Source organism: Alosa sapidissima, chromosome 9, assembly GCF_018492685.1.
Source record: "Alosa sapidissima isolate fAloSap1 chromosome 9, fAloSap1.pri, whole genome shotgun sequence".
In the NCBI taxonomy this organism is placed as follows: Eukaryota; Metazoa; Chordata; class Actinopteri; order Clupeiformes; family Clupeidae; genus Alosa; species Alosa sapidissima.
Genome location: NC_055965.1, coordinates 6,768,262 through 6,780,997, shown reverse-complemented (window position 1 = coordinate 6,780,997; position 12,736 = coordinate 6,768,262). Strand labels below are relative to the sequence as shown.

The 12,736-nt window shown below is 45.9% G+C and overlaps 1 protein-coding gene across 3 annotated transcripts in view; it reads left to right on the top strand.

Moving 5' to 3' along the window:
- LOC121718183 (cytoplasmic phosphatidylinositol transfer protein 1-like) overlaps window positions 1-12,736 on the top strand; it is a 75,959-nt gene that overhangs the window by 2,069 nt on the left and 61,154 nt on the right. The window contains exon 1 of one of the 3 annotated variants that reach the window (XM_042103086.1): window positions 1,332-1,441. The exons of the other annotated variants lie outside the window; for them this stretch is intronic. The gene's annotated coding sequence lies outside the window, so the exon portion shown is untranslated. Of the gene's footprint in view, window positions 1-1,331; window positions 1,442-12,736 lie in introns of those variants that run through there. 3 annotated transcript variants of the gene reach the window in all.

Here is a 12,736-nt window from a genome sequence, read left to right as displayed (position 1 = left end):
ATGTAGGCTATAATGTCAGCTTGTCACAGTGGATGGTATCGTGTCTGGTTTTTTTTTTTTTTTTTTTTTTTTTTGGTGCTTTCCTCCAGAGAGTGTTCTTTGGCATTGTCCATTGGACATCTGTGTTGTGCCTCAGCAGGGGACTGTAACCTTGTCTGGAGGTACAGGCCACTCACCGCCTGCTTTGGACTCATTACTCATTCATGCCTGGGATATTCTATTGTCTGTGTTCAGCTATGTGTTGTTTTTTTTTCACTATTGATTAAGTTTCTTTCTCGCTGAAAAGAAATCACTGGCCTTGACCAACTGCATCTCACAGGCTTGAGCAGACATGATGGAGGGGGGGGGGGGGGCAAGTGTTAGAGGAAGCACCGCCTTTATGTCATTGTGGCTATTTCCTGTGCCAGCTAGCTCAAAAGAAGAAAGAATGAAGCCAAAGGTGGCTGCATCACTCTCACCCCATATTCGTAAGGCCAGGATGATCGTCTCACTGTCGTCAGTCACTCCCAAAACGAGACAGATCCACTGGTTGGTCTGCTGAAGCCATCCTACTCATTGCACAATGCCCTGCTGCTGATTCACAGCCCTTTTACACTCAGGTGATTTTTCTTTGCCGCCGAGGCTCTCTGTGATTAACTGCTGCCTGAGCAGGCGTGCTCATGCTCGTGACCAGAGTTGGCAATGGCTCATGACTCCGGCACAAGCCCTGCAATCATTTTTACTTTGACTCATATCCGTTGGCCAGCGTTGGGCTTGGAAGGAAGAGCGGCTCGACAGACTCACTGCCATCGCTCTCTATCAGTATGACGTACGATTGCTTATTTCAGTTCTCCCTGGTTTCTTCCTCTCTCCTCTCCTCTGGGTCTGTTTCTTCCCATAAGCTCTCTCTTGCGAGAAAAAATAAAAACCCTCACCAGATGAGTTCACCTTTCCTTGTGCTTTCTATTCCCGCAGAAATTGAGGATTAAGGAACTGCTCGACGCAAGAGCATATAATCCCAAATGCCTGACGCAAATGGTATTAATTGCTAGAATAGATTCCACTTCGCTCACCCAATTTTTTGACATAAGCTCCCTGTCTAATCCATCTGTATTGGGTGGGTGGGTGGAAGGGGGGGCCTAAGAGGTGTAGCTTTCTATTTATATATTTCTTATTGCTGCTGCTGGCAACTCTGAATTGCAACTCTCCTGACTCCTGACTAGAGCCCGACCGATTTATTGGCGGGCCGATATTATCGGCCGATATCAGGCATTTTCCAAACTATCGGTATCGGCATTTACCCTTCAACCATTCATGAGTGTTGGCGTTGTATAGTTTGACCAGAGGGCACTCTACACCGTCCCTGCTGGCAACACTCGTGTATAATGCTCCACACATCCTGCAACCTGATGATCCAGCCAGCATCAGGAGAGAACCAGTTATCCGCGAGTGAGATCATGAAGTAAGTTCATTGTGATTTGGTCACGAGACTTTGCTTGCACAATTAAAAGAACATCCCCATCAGTTCTCTTAACTCAAATAAGCATGACAAAATTCGTGAAAACAATGTCCAGTTTTGCTGCTGTTAAATAAGTCGAGAGTGAAGCGGAATTAGCTAGTAATTACGTTATGTTGTTACAGTGTAGTTTACTGTCTGTCCTTTTAACTTTTGACAATGTGACTGAAGATGTATTTCTTTAATAGCGTGGCAGTTATAGCAGTGAGACGTATCATCTCTCCCCGGCCTGTTATTTTGAAAGCGTATGTTACAATTTGCAGTATGACGTTATCCACTGCTAAATTATGGCTCATCATAGACTAGCTAACCACAAAGCTAGCTAATGTCATGAATATCAGTGGAAGACCGCTAACGTTAACATTAATGAGCTTGGAAACCACAACAAACTTATTCTGCCTAAATAAAGTAATGATTACTGTATTTATAACTAGTATATCTGTAGTTACAGTCCCTGCATTGTAAAATGTAAGTTAGACGTGCGAGGAGTGAACATTTAGACAGAGAAAAAGTATCAAACATAGCTTGTGCATAAAAGTTAGCTTTTCTTTTACACGTGTGTGAAATACAATGACGCCAAGTGTGCGTTTCAGTCATTCAGCCGCAGCATTAACGAGTTACATAATGGATTTAGATCACTAAATAGGAGGTTTTAGAAGGCAGGCAGCAACTGATGATTGGAAATGGTTGTAGCTGATGTAGCTTGATGGAAATAATTTTAAAAGTGCAGGTAAAGGGATAAGCAAGCTGACATTGTAATTATAAGTATAAGGCAATAGGGACTAGTTAGCCTATTACACACGCATACTCAAACATTTAGGAGTGACCTTTATCTTGTTTAATGATAATACAAATGATGATGATGGTAATAATGTCATCATTATTTTTGTAATTATTAAGTCTTAGTTCAAAGTTATATTTATGAAGCTTACCAAGTCTTTTAATAGGCCTACTGGTAACTTTGATTTGGTTGTTGTTGTTATTGTGTTTTTGTTCAAAAGACTAAGTTTCATATCTTAAAGGTGCCATGTGTAATGTACGCCAAAAAAATCAATTCATACTCCACATTCCATAAAAGATGGGGACAGTATACCTCCAGAAAGTAAAATGGTCTACCCTAGAGTAACAACCGACAAACGTGTATTGCAGTTTGGCTGGCGGTTATGTTGCCCGCATACCGCCTCCAATGGCCGAAACTTGTATTATGATACCTGTCGGGCTGTGGCTAGTAATTTAACATGCTAATTCTGGTTGATATCTCTGCAGCACTATACCTTGTCATTTTTTTAATGACATCATCGCCCTTATTTCTTCTCATTCTTTTGATGCGTGTAGCTAATTTTTTGGATATTTTTACCTCAATTCTTACACATGGCACCTTTTAAGTTTCTATTTTTATACATTTTATTGATCAGAACTTTAATATATTTCGATGTTCCTCTGTTCCACTGTGACAATATTATTTAAAAATAAACAAGTTTGTTTTTAAAATGCATTATTATTTTAGTAATACTCATAAATAACTACAAATAACTAATGTTAGGGAAATCTGTTAATGTTTTGTTGTTTTGTTGTTTTGTTGTCTGAAAAAATATATATATATATTGGCCGATATATCGGAATATCGGATTTTTAAATCAAAAAATATTTGTATCGGTATCGGCCTTCAAAATCCTTTATCGGTCGGGCTCTACTCCTGACTGCTAATGCAGGGGGAAGAGTTCATGTGCTGGAGCAGTGCAAATATGAATCACCCCCCATTATTCGCACCCCTGTATGTGTGGAGCAGGCAACACTAGCCTGCACATGTGAGTCTACTGCACTGCAACTAGGATATGGCTCCAAGGCTTGTCAGATTGTGTGTGTGTGGGGGGGGGCTTTATCTTTTGCATGCATTGTGCAAACGTCTGCCTGTTTTCATTATGCATGGCGCTGGGTTTTCCTGCCACCTTTGATTTATTTAAGGAACTGAGACATGCCATCAGTGAGGTAAAAGCACAGTGTGTCTTTAGCAGTACAGTTCGCACCAAGAGAAAGTCACGTATTGCAGATACTGTTTTTTCACCAGTATTTGCAATAAGTGGCAACAATGTTTCATTAAAAAAAAGCTTTTTTTTTGCAAGCACCTGAAACCTTGCAGTCAGTGTACCACTTGCCTGCAGTGAAAGGCATGCGTGCGTGCGTGCGTGCGTGCGTGCGTGCGTGTGTGTGTGTGCTCTGGTGCGAGCCGTCTCTGATGAAGTGTCGCGGCGAGCTTGGTCAACGACGGTGGCGAGGTGCTTCCAGTCAGCCCCATCTGTCGGGCACGGCCACTTAATCAACAGCTCTTTTATTAGCAGTGGAAGCTGTGATTTCCAAATACACCCCGCCAGCCATGACCACCACCACCCCCTGGGGGGTTAGCCACCGCTGCGGCCGTCGTCACTCTCCCTGATTAATGCTTTGTTTTGGGCACTGCCCTTAGCTGGCACCAAGCTGGCAGTCCGGCCTTGGCATTTGAGATCAGTGTCCAGCAGGGGCTTTAACAGACACCGAAAATCTGTAATGGACGTTGTTTATGCCAAATAAATAAGTGGGAGTATTTATCGGCTGTATTTAGTGCACTGGACCAGAATTGTGGGGATGAAAACATTCTCTCATTCTTTTCTCTTACACACACACGTACACACACGTACGCCTAGTGTTAAGTGTAACCTGCTGCTCCTGCTCACTGTACACCATATCTGTGAGCATGGACCCCTACAGTGGAGCGGAGCCCTCTGGGGAAGCGTCTCCCACACTCAGTTATCAACATGCTCATTAAAATGCACAACTTGCTGTGACCTTTCCTTTCGTAAACTCCTCCAGCTTTGTGGAGCTAACTACCCCTTTTCGACTGCGAAGTAAAGACTGCGCTGTTCAAGCAGAACCCCCCCCCCCCCCCCCCCCCCCCACACACACACACACACACACACACACACATACCCACACATACACACACACATATTCATACACATATCCAACCGTCTAATAGACTGCGCGCCCATGGTTAGAAGTTCTTCTTGTTACCATGACAGCTTAGGTTTAAATATATATATCCTTGCCACCAAGCGATCATTGGCAGTCAGTAATAGGCACACGGGCACGTGAAGTTCTTGGGCAGCACGGTCGCGGACCTGGTGGAATTTCAACCATGTGGACATAAGCCTGGACATAAGGGGTGCTTGTTAGAAAGATTGTGTGTGTGTGTGTGTGTGTGTGTGTGTGTGTGTGTGTGATATCAATCAGCCATGACAGTGTCTGTTTTGTCCAGCAGCACCTCCTGGGAGATGCAGATGTCATTTCTCTCCTTGACTCCTGGAGGAGCGATGCAGTGGTCTCCAGGATTAGTGTTGTGTGTGTGTTACCAACTGTGTAACCATTTAGCAGGGCCCATGGAACTGGGAGCATGTAGCCGGGAGAGCTACACAACAACCCTGGAAGACACCCTGGCAACAATGCTGTTGATCCAATCAGGATGCCATTTGGGATGATTGGCGGTGCCCGACCCAGGCCGCAAAGAGGCCATTACGCCATGGACGTGGACCTCCTCTCATTGCCTTTATAGGCTCTCAGTGCCACCCGTCATGGGCCATTTGCTGGCCACTAATGCTCGCGCTGCCCACAAGGTTTGATGGACCCGGCAGTCTTTACCCAGAGGGAGGTCAACCTTTCCTGCTCAGCGGCTGCATTGGGGAGCACTGATTTCTTATTACACTAAATCTTGTTCGGAATATAGAAGCATGCAGTCTGAAAGCTGAAATGGAGGTGACAGCCTGGCCTATCAAAAGTGACAAAAGTACTTGCTGGTAGCATATAAGCAAAGTAATGAAAAGCTGAGTACACAACACCATTAACCCACGGGGCAGTGACATTTATGAAAGCCGCATTGAGGGAAACAGCACCGGGGGGCTCAGTGTAGACATACTGTGTATTACTATATGGAGTGCTGCTACATATAAAAATGGCATAGTCAACACATATTGGACCGTATTAGTCCATTAGACAGTCCTAATTCCTCACAGTGAGAAACCTTGAGAAGGGGTCAAACGGTATTTGCCGATGGCACGAATGCTCTGCTCCTTTGAGGCACCTAATAGAGCAGAGCTTAGCAGCTAATCATGTGCTAATGCTAGCCAATTTCCTTCTGTTTTGTTTCCATCAAGAAAGGGGTTGCTTTGCCGAGTGGTGAGCGCATGTCTTCCTATCAGGCAGGGCCAGCCAGCTGTAGAGGTTATGCAATCCTGATTGCACAGAGTCTCTGGTTCAAATATTAGGCTATCAGTTACAGAGTGTCAGTCAATGGCTCTCTGTTTGGCTCTAGTTTAGTGGCCCCTGTGAAGGCGCTTTAGTGGCTGCGTGTGGCCGTGTGTTTGGTGTGGATATATTTAATCCTTTGACATATAAAGGTTAGAACAGAGAGAAATCAGCCGCATGGCGTACTCTGACTCTGATAAAAACAGAACGCGGAAAGGCGAGAGAAGCGGAATGGAGGGGGACGGAGAGGGAGAGCGGCCTGCTGCTCACTGGGTTTGCCTCAGAGACTGGTCGATTCAGACCAGTGCTGTTTGTTCTCCACAGCGAACCCAATGAGCCCTGAGGTCACTGCAGTTTGTATTCCTCGGTGGACTGCTTAAAGCACACAAGCTGTGACTGGCTTGGGAACGACATTTCAGGCAATTTCTACTCTTTTCTTGGTCTCCATGACGCAGGGGCTTATCTAATTGGGCAATCCACCATGCCATGAATTCCTACGAGCTAAGCTTAGTCCCTTTGTACTGTTTAATAAGGTCCTTGAATGTTGTAAGTCTGGGTCTTTTGTTATTGTTGGTCTGCAAAGCCAAATGCATTTCTTCACTGCATGCATATTGCAAGACCCTGTATCGGAATGACGAAGCCGCAGTGGCATTGAGCATAAGCCTAATGATGTATGAAATCATGTGTTGCAGGCCCTGCTGCATTGTTATTCAGCGGCACAGGCCTGCAAGCTACTTGATATGACACAGTTTGGGATTAGCGCTCGTATTCCTCGAATGTTGCCTTGCCTACTGTGACTGTAATTACGGTGGGCTTTTCCATCCCTGCCAAACGCCGCCCAGATCACAGTACCAGAGTGATGAGCTAATATGCAGCAGCTGCCTGGTTTGCCTGCGAGCGCTGACTTGAAGAGACACTCGAAGGTACCCCCCCCCCCCCTCTATCCTCCTTTCCTTTTTTACTCTCCTTCTCAATCTGTCTCCTTACCTCCCCCACAATCACCTCTCTTTTCACCTGTCTGTCTCCTTACCTCCCCCAGAATCACCTCTCTTTTCACCTGTCTGTCTTGCGTTCACCTATTTTGCTAGGTGTTGCAGTTGGGTCGAGTGAAATGGCAGATGAAGTTGGCAATATACTATCATCAAAGCACAGTCTGAAATCAATACAATACAATACAATACAATACAATACAATACAATACAATACAATCAATACAAGAGCCATTAAGCGCATGCCTCGGGGGGGATATCCTGACGTGTGGTGAAGCCATCTGCCTCTGAAACCGTCTCCATGTGGACCCTGTGGAGTTTATATTTGGAAGCCTTGACCAGTGGAATAGTGAGTTCCTTGTTCTTGGGATCTAGTGGACCCATGCCCGAATAGCGGTTCTCAAGCCTCAAAAGCCTGGATCAGACGGAGGCACAGAGGGCATATTGTGAGGGGGCACTGCCAGGCCCTTCTGGGGTATTTTAGCCCTTCAACTGAAGAACGGGCAGAGTGTTTAGTGGTCACGATGAGGACCTGTTTCATCTAATGCAGCCATGTCTTGGTTCCCTTCTTGACCTTCTCATGGGAAGAACCAGGGGCCTTATCTGGACAAACCCTTTTAACAGAGTAAACAATTGACTCCAGGACCATTACAAAGCCATTACCAGTGCAATGAACATCTCAATGGCGACAATGTTGTTTGGTTGCCCTGGTAAATCTTGGCCCTTAGTCAATTAGTACAAAGCTTGTTCTGCTTAATCATCCTCCAGTGGTTTGAATGAAGCCAGAAAGAGGATGTGGAAAAGGCAGAATGAGACATCATGTGCGAGCCGTGGATCTCTTGGAGGTGTACACTGGGTTTTGTAGTTCAGATAAAGAAAAAAACAGGCAGTTATTTCATCAGCTACACCAGAGGCTGTTAGCCCCTGGCTTAACCTTTCGGGGAGGGTACCCCTCTGGAGGAAATTGGTTGGCCCCTCCTCTCCAGCTCCTGTTGCGGACCCCCCTACAATCCTTTTAATATTGTGTGTGTGGTTGGGTATGTGGGTGTGTGTGTGTGTAGTGTGTGTGTGGTGGGGGGGGGGGGGGGGGGTGGAAGAAAGAGCATGACTGTATGGTAGTGTACACGAGTCAAGCGACAAGTAGGAAACCGCATGATTCCATAGCTCTGGGGCTTCTAGCTGCAAAGCATAGACGCAGCTCAGAAATACAAAAAAAAAAACAGTAAGAATGTCTATCAATACAATATAATAAATATAATATATATAATGAATGTCTATCAATACAATATAATAAGAATATCAATGTGACAAGCTATTATACACATCTGCAGTGTTTGGCTTGTGTGGGGGTGGACATATCAGTGTGCTTACACTTGCATGTTAAGCAGTTTTTAATTATCTACACAACTCAATGGCATTTCAGACAAAGTAAACAGTTTGACCACAGTGCGCCTAGAGTAAACTTCTGATTCTCTCTCTCTCTCTCTCTCTCTCTCTCTCTCTCTCTCTCTCTCTCTCTCTCTCTCTCTCTTTCTCTTTCTTTCTCCCCCCTCTGTCTTTAAAGCATGCACACGAACACACACTCCACACCTGATTGGCCCCTGCTGTGTCTCGTTAAATATTACATTTGTGTCAGAGGCAATTACACATGTTCAGAGGCCCAGCGCTGGAGGGGCAACCACGGGGTGCCCAGGCCAGACCCCAAACATCTGTGCGCCTCACACTGTCTCGGCCGTTTCTCATCGCCAGAGACAGCTGTTGCTGAGGCAACCGGCTCCAGTCCATTCCACCCCTAACCACTGCACGTGGAAAGACAGACGTATAGAAACAATCTCGAGCTCCGAATCTCATCACCATGGTGATGATGATGATGATGATGATCACGACTGCTGTTTTGATTTAATGCCGTTTGATGCTGTTTTTTGTGACGAGTTATCAGCTGTATATGGAGGCAGGGGGAACGTTCGGGAAGACGAGTCCAAAAATTGTAGCGCGCTGTTCTGCTGCCTCCCTGCCTGCCCATCCTCTCCCTCCTCCCTGATGCTTTGATGTCTAAGCGCACGCGGGCCCGCGGGGGGAACGATCATCCATTTCAAATAGACGCCCACAGAGTCAAATATGGATCATGAGCACACTCTGGGTTCTCTGCGAGAGGTCGGTTGCGTAAGGGGCTGAGGAGGATGCCTGCGCTGGGTACGGTTATGGGCACGGCAGCAGAGCGGAGGGCTCCTGTGGTAGATTGGGCAAGCAGCTCCAGTGGAAGTGAAACGGGCTCTGAAGGCGAACCACTTGACCTCACTCTCTAAACGTAAAACTAACTTTTTTTGTCGTTTTATAGTTGGACCTTATAATCTGGTTTTAATGCTCTGAGATTTTGTCTCAGTGACTTGAATGAAAATACTTATATTGGACACTCAAAACAGCATTTAATATTATTATGGGCCATGGTTCTACATTGTGAACATTTCAGCTGCCATATATTTTTAAAAGAAGGACAAATATGTAACAGAAAAAGTTAGTTTCAATTATAGCTATAATGTAGGCCTAGGCAGTGGAAGATCACACTTGTAAAGACTGAAATTTGATGGTGCTGTAACAACACACACAATTGAGGAACTTAAAGGAGAAATCCAGCTGATTTTTACATGGATCTTGATCACTAGAAGTCGCCGAGTACTGTTGATAGGAAAAATAACGATCAAAATCGGTGCTACCGAACTGGAGTAGCCACAGATAATGGGCTGTACATTGAGCTACATTGGGCTACAGAAGTCTACCCGTAATAGCTTTAAGTTGATTGAACACTCGAATATGTTGGAGAAATTACAGTGTCTCCACCAATTACTCTATGTTGAAAACTCACATCAAGTGCACTTTCCCTTCATATTACGATAAACCGTGAACAAGCAGTTTATCCATTGAAAGTAAACCTGTAATGGGGCAATTACATAAATTAGTGCAATTCAATCGTAATACAATACTACACAATACAAGAGTAGAGCCATTTTGTCTCATCTTGTGAAATCCAAAGGCCTCTCAGCTATGCTGTGCACACCACCACTGGTGTGTTTTTTGACATTAGTAAAGGATTGTTTTTGGTGTATTTTTCCATCCCATTTAAAGAAAATCATCTTGATCTGACATAGCATAGCAGGACATTTTCCTGTGTAGTAGCACTGAACGTAACAAAAAAGAGTGTATTGTCATTGCTCTTGATGCAGGATGTATGAGCTGATGTAATTTGAAACTAGCCCACTGTCCAAAGCTTGGCTCATAATTGCCGCAGCCGTTATCATGTGACCCTACAATCATCTTGTCTCTCAGCCACTTTGCAGGAGACAATCTCAATTTAAAAGCCATGGTCCAATTAGTTAAGCTGACAGGGAAATTGAAACTGGCTAAGTAAGACAGTTAGCAGCAGTCCATACATGCAAAACAGATATGCTCCTTATCTGATGAGTAGCCCTCAAGCTATCTTTAGTTATGCTTTCTTCAGAAACCTTAAACCTTCAGGCTTAACCTTTTCTGAATAAGGAGGATATGAAAGAGCATTTTTTTTGCCCACTGCGTGCTTACTCAGCCGCAGGCTATGATTTAGTGATGTGGGAAGGGGAAAAAGCTGCGCCGCAAGCGCTATTGACTCAGAGGGTGCAGGCTGGCTTTTATTTATTTATTTATTCAGAATAGCAAGGAATTGATTGGGGGTGGGGGTTGGGTTGAGTTGCTTGTTGTGTAATCTGTAGTCTGATACACTGTTGTGACCCCCTTTGCGAAAGCACTGTATCACCATTAATGGAAACCTACAGCGAGGGTGGGCTAATGAGGTCATCTTTTTGCACTTTTTGTACTCTGGTTCTTTTTACTCTTTTGGTGCGGCGTTTGCGTAGCCTCGGACCGCATTTCGGACCGAAAACGAATTACCAGAGTGCTGACTCAGAATCACCTCTGAGGAATAATTGAATGAAAATGTCACTTTTTTTTAATTTGCTGCTTTACACTCGATTTGTCACATTATTTCCCTTGATGAAGTACATGAGGAGTTAAGGGAGGGAGGCAGTCATGTGTGTGAGCTGCTGCACACAGCTGGCATTGCAACTGACAAAGAGACACTGTTTTTTTTATGTTTGTTTGTTTTGTTTTTTATGTTTGTTTGTTTGTTTCCCTTCGCACTGTACAAACTGTTTGTAGAGAAGCCAGCATGCATGATTCAGAGTGGATCATGTCCTCAGATGCGGGGTGGGGGGGGTTAACACTTCTTTTCCCCCTGGAGCCATGCCAGAGCCTATGTGCCAGTTTATGTTTGATTTTGCTCCCGTTTTTTTTTGTCCTTTTTTTAGCTAGGCTAACAAGGGACGAGTGTAAGCGTGCGGCGTCTCGGAACCTCAGCCGTTTGCGTGAGCCATTGTCCCTCACAATGTCTTGAAAGGGAACTGATGATGCTTGCATGCCTCATCGTCAGACAAGACATTAAAGCAAATAGAAGCCACCATCAAGGGGGAACGGCTGAAAGCAAACTCAACTCACACAACGCAAGTCTTTAATTAGTCCTTTGTTGCCATGGGGACAGAACTATTTTCGAGAAGGTAGCATAGGTAGCGTGCGACGGCGCTGACTGGAGAGGAAATTGGATTTGACCGGGGCTGTGTTTGTGTGATTGACAGACAGACGGACTGACCGTCAGACTAATTGTCCAGAGCCTGGCTAATTGCAAGTGGCGTCAGTGCCGGGGGGCTGCAGCGGGCATCATCTGGTTGTGGGGCTTGTGTTCAGTTCGTCACAAGCTGCTTGAAATGGGAATCGCAGCTCACCAGCGGCTCGTTGTCTCTGGCCTCGGTTGTCCAGACCACACGTCTCTCTCTCTGCCAAAACTCACAAGCACACACTCGTCATTGTTGCGATGAGTAAATCATTTTGAAGTGGTGAATGTCACTGGTGGGAGGTGTTTGTTCTGCAGCTCCACTTGTGTGTCGCAGTAAAACAAACATGGAGGCCATGGGGTATGTGGTAAACGCTAGTCAGCAGCGCACCACCATGGCTAGCGAGTGAGTGAGTGAGTGAGTGAGTGAGTGAGTGAGTGAGCGAGCGAGCGAGCGAGCGAGTGAGCAAGTGAGTGAGCAACAGACAGTGAGTGAGTGAGTGAGCAACAGACAGAGTGAGTGAGTGAGTGAGCAACAGACAATGAGTGAGTGAGTGAGTGAGTGAGTGAGTGAGTGAGTGAGTGAGTGAGTGAGCGAGCGAGCGAGCGAGTGGCCACTTGCAGACATAGGCTATGCCCTGTTGACAGCTAATCCTTTGGGCGGGTTCAGGTTTCCTAGTTTATGTTGTCCGCCGTTTCTCCTAGAGTGCTGAGAGAGAGTGCAGCAGGAGCGGCCAGAGGATTATGGTTGTCATGGAGGCGCGGGGGTTTATAGCGGCATATATACCGACAGGCGGGGGTAATGTCACCAGCACTGCTGACGACTGCTGCTTCCAGAGCTCCACGGGCTGCCTGTGCTCGGTGCTACAGAGCTCGGCACGGCCTATGCCCTCCACGCACCCACCCTCTCACCCACAGAGCTCAGCACGGCCTATGCCCTCCACGCAACCACCCTCTCACCCACAGAGCTCGGCACGGCCTATGCCCTCCACGCACCCACCCTCTCACCCACAGAGCTCGGCACGGCCTATGCCCTCCACGCACCCACCCTCTCACCCACAGAGCTCAGGGTTTCAGCTCGGGGTTAGTGTGGGCGGCTGGGTGTGTTTGTTTTTGTATGTCAGAGTGTTTATAGGCTACATATTATGTGTGCGTGTCCATCCTTTGTTTATGTCAGGCTTCTGTGTGTTTGTTTGTGTGTCTGTGTGCGTGTGTCTGTGTGTGTGTGTCTGTCTGTTTGCTTTGCTTTGCGTGTGTGTGTGTGTGTGTGTATGTGTGTGTTAAAGTGAAGCCATGTGCTTAAATGATGAGTAAGCAGGGCTCATAAGTAACCTCAGTTTG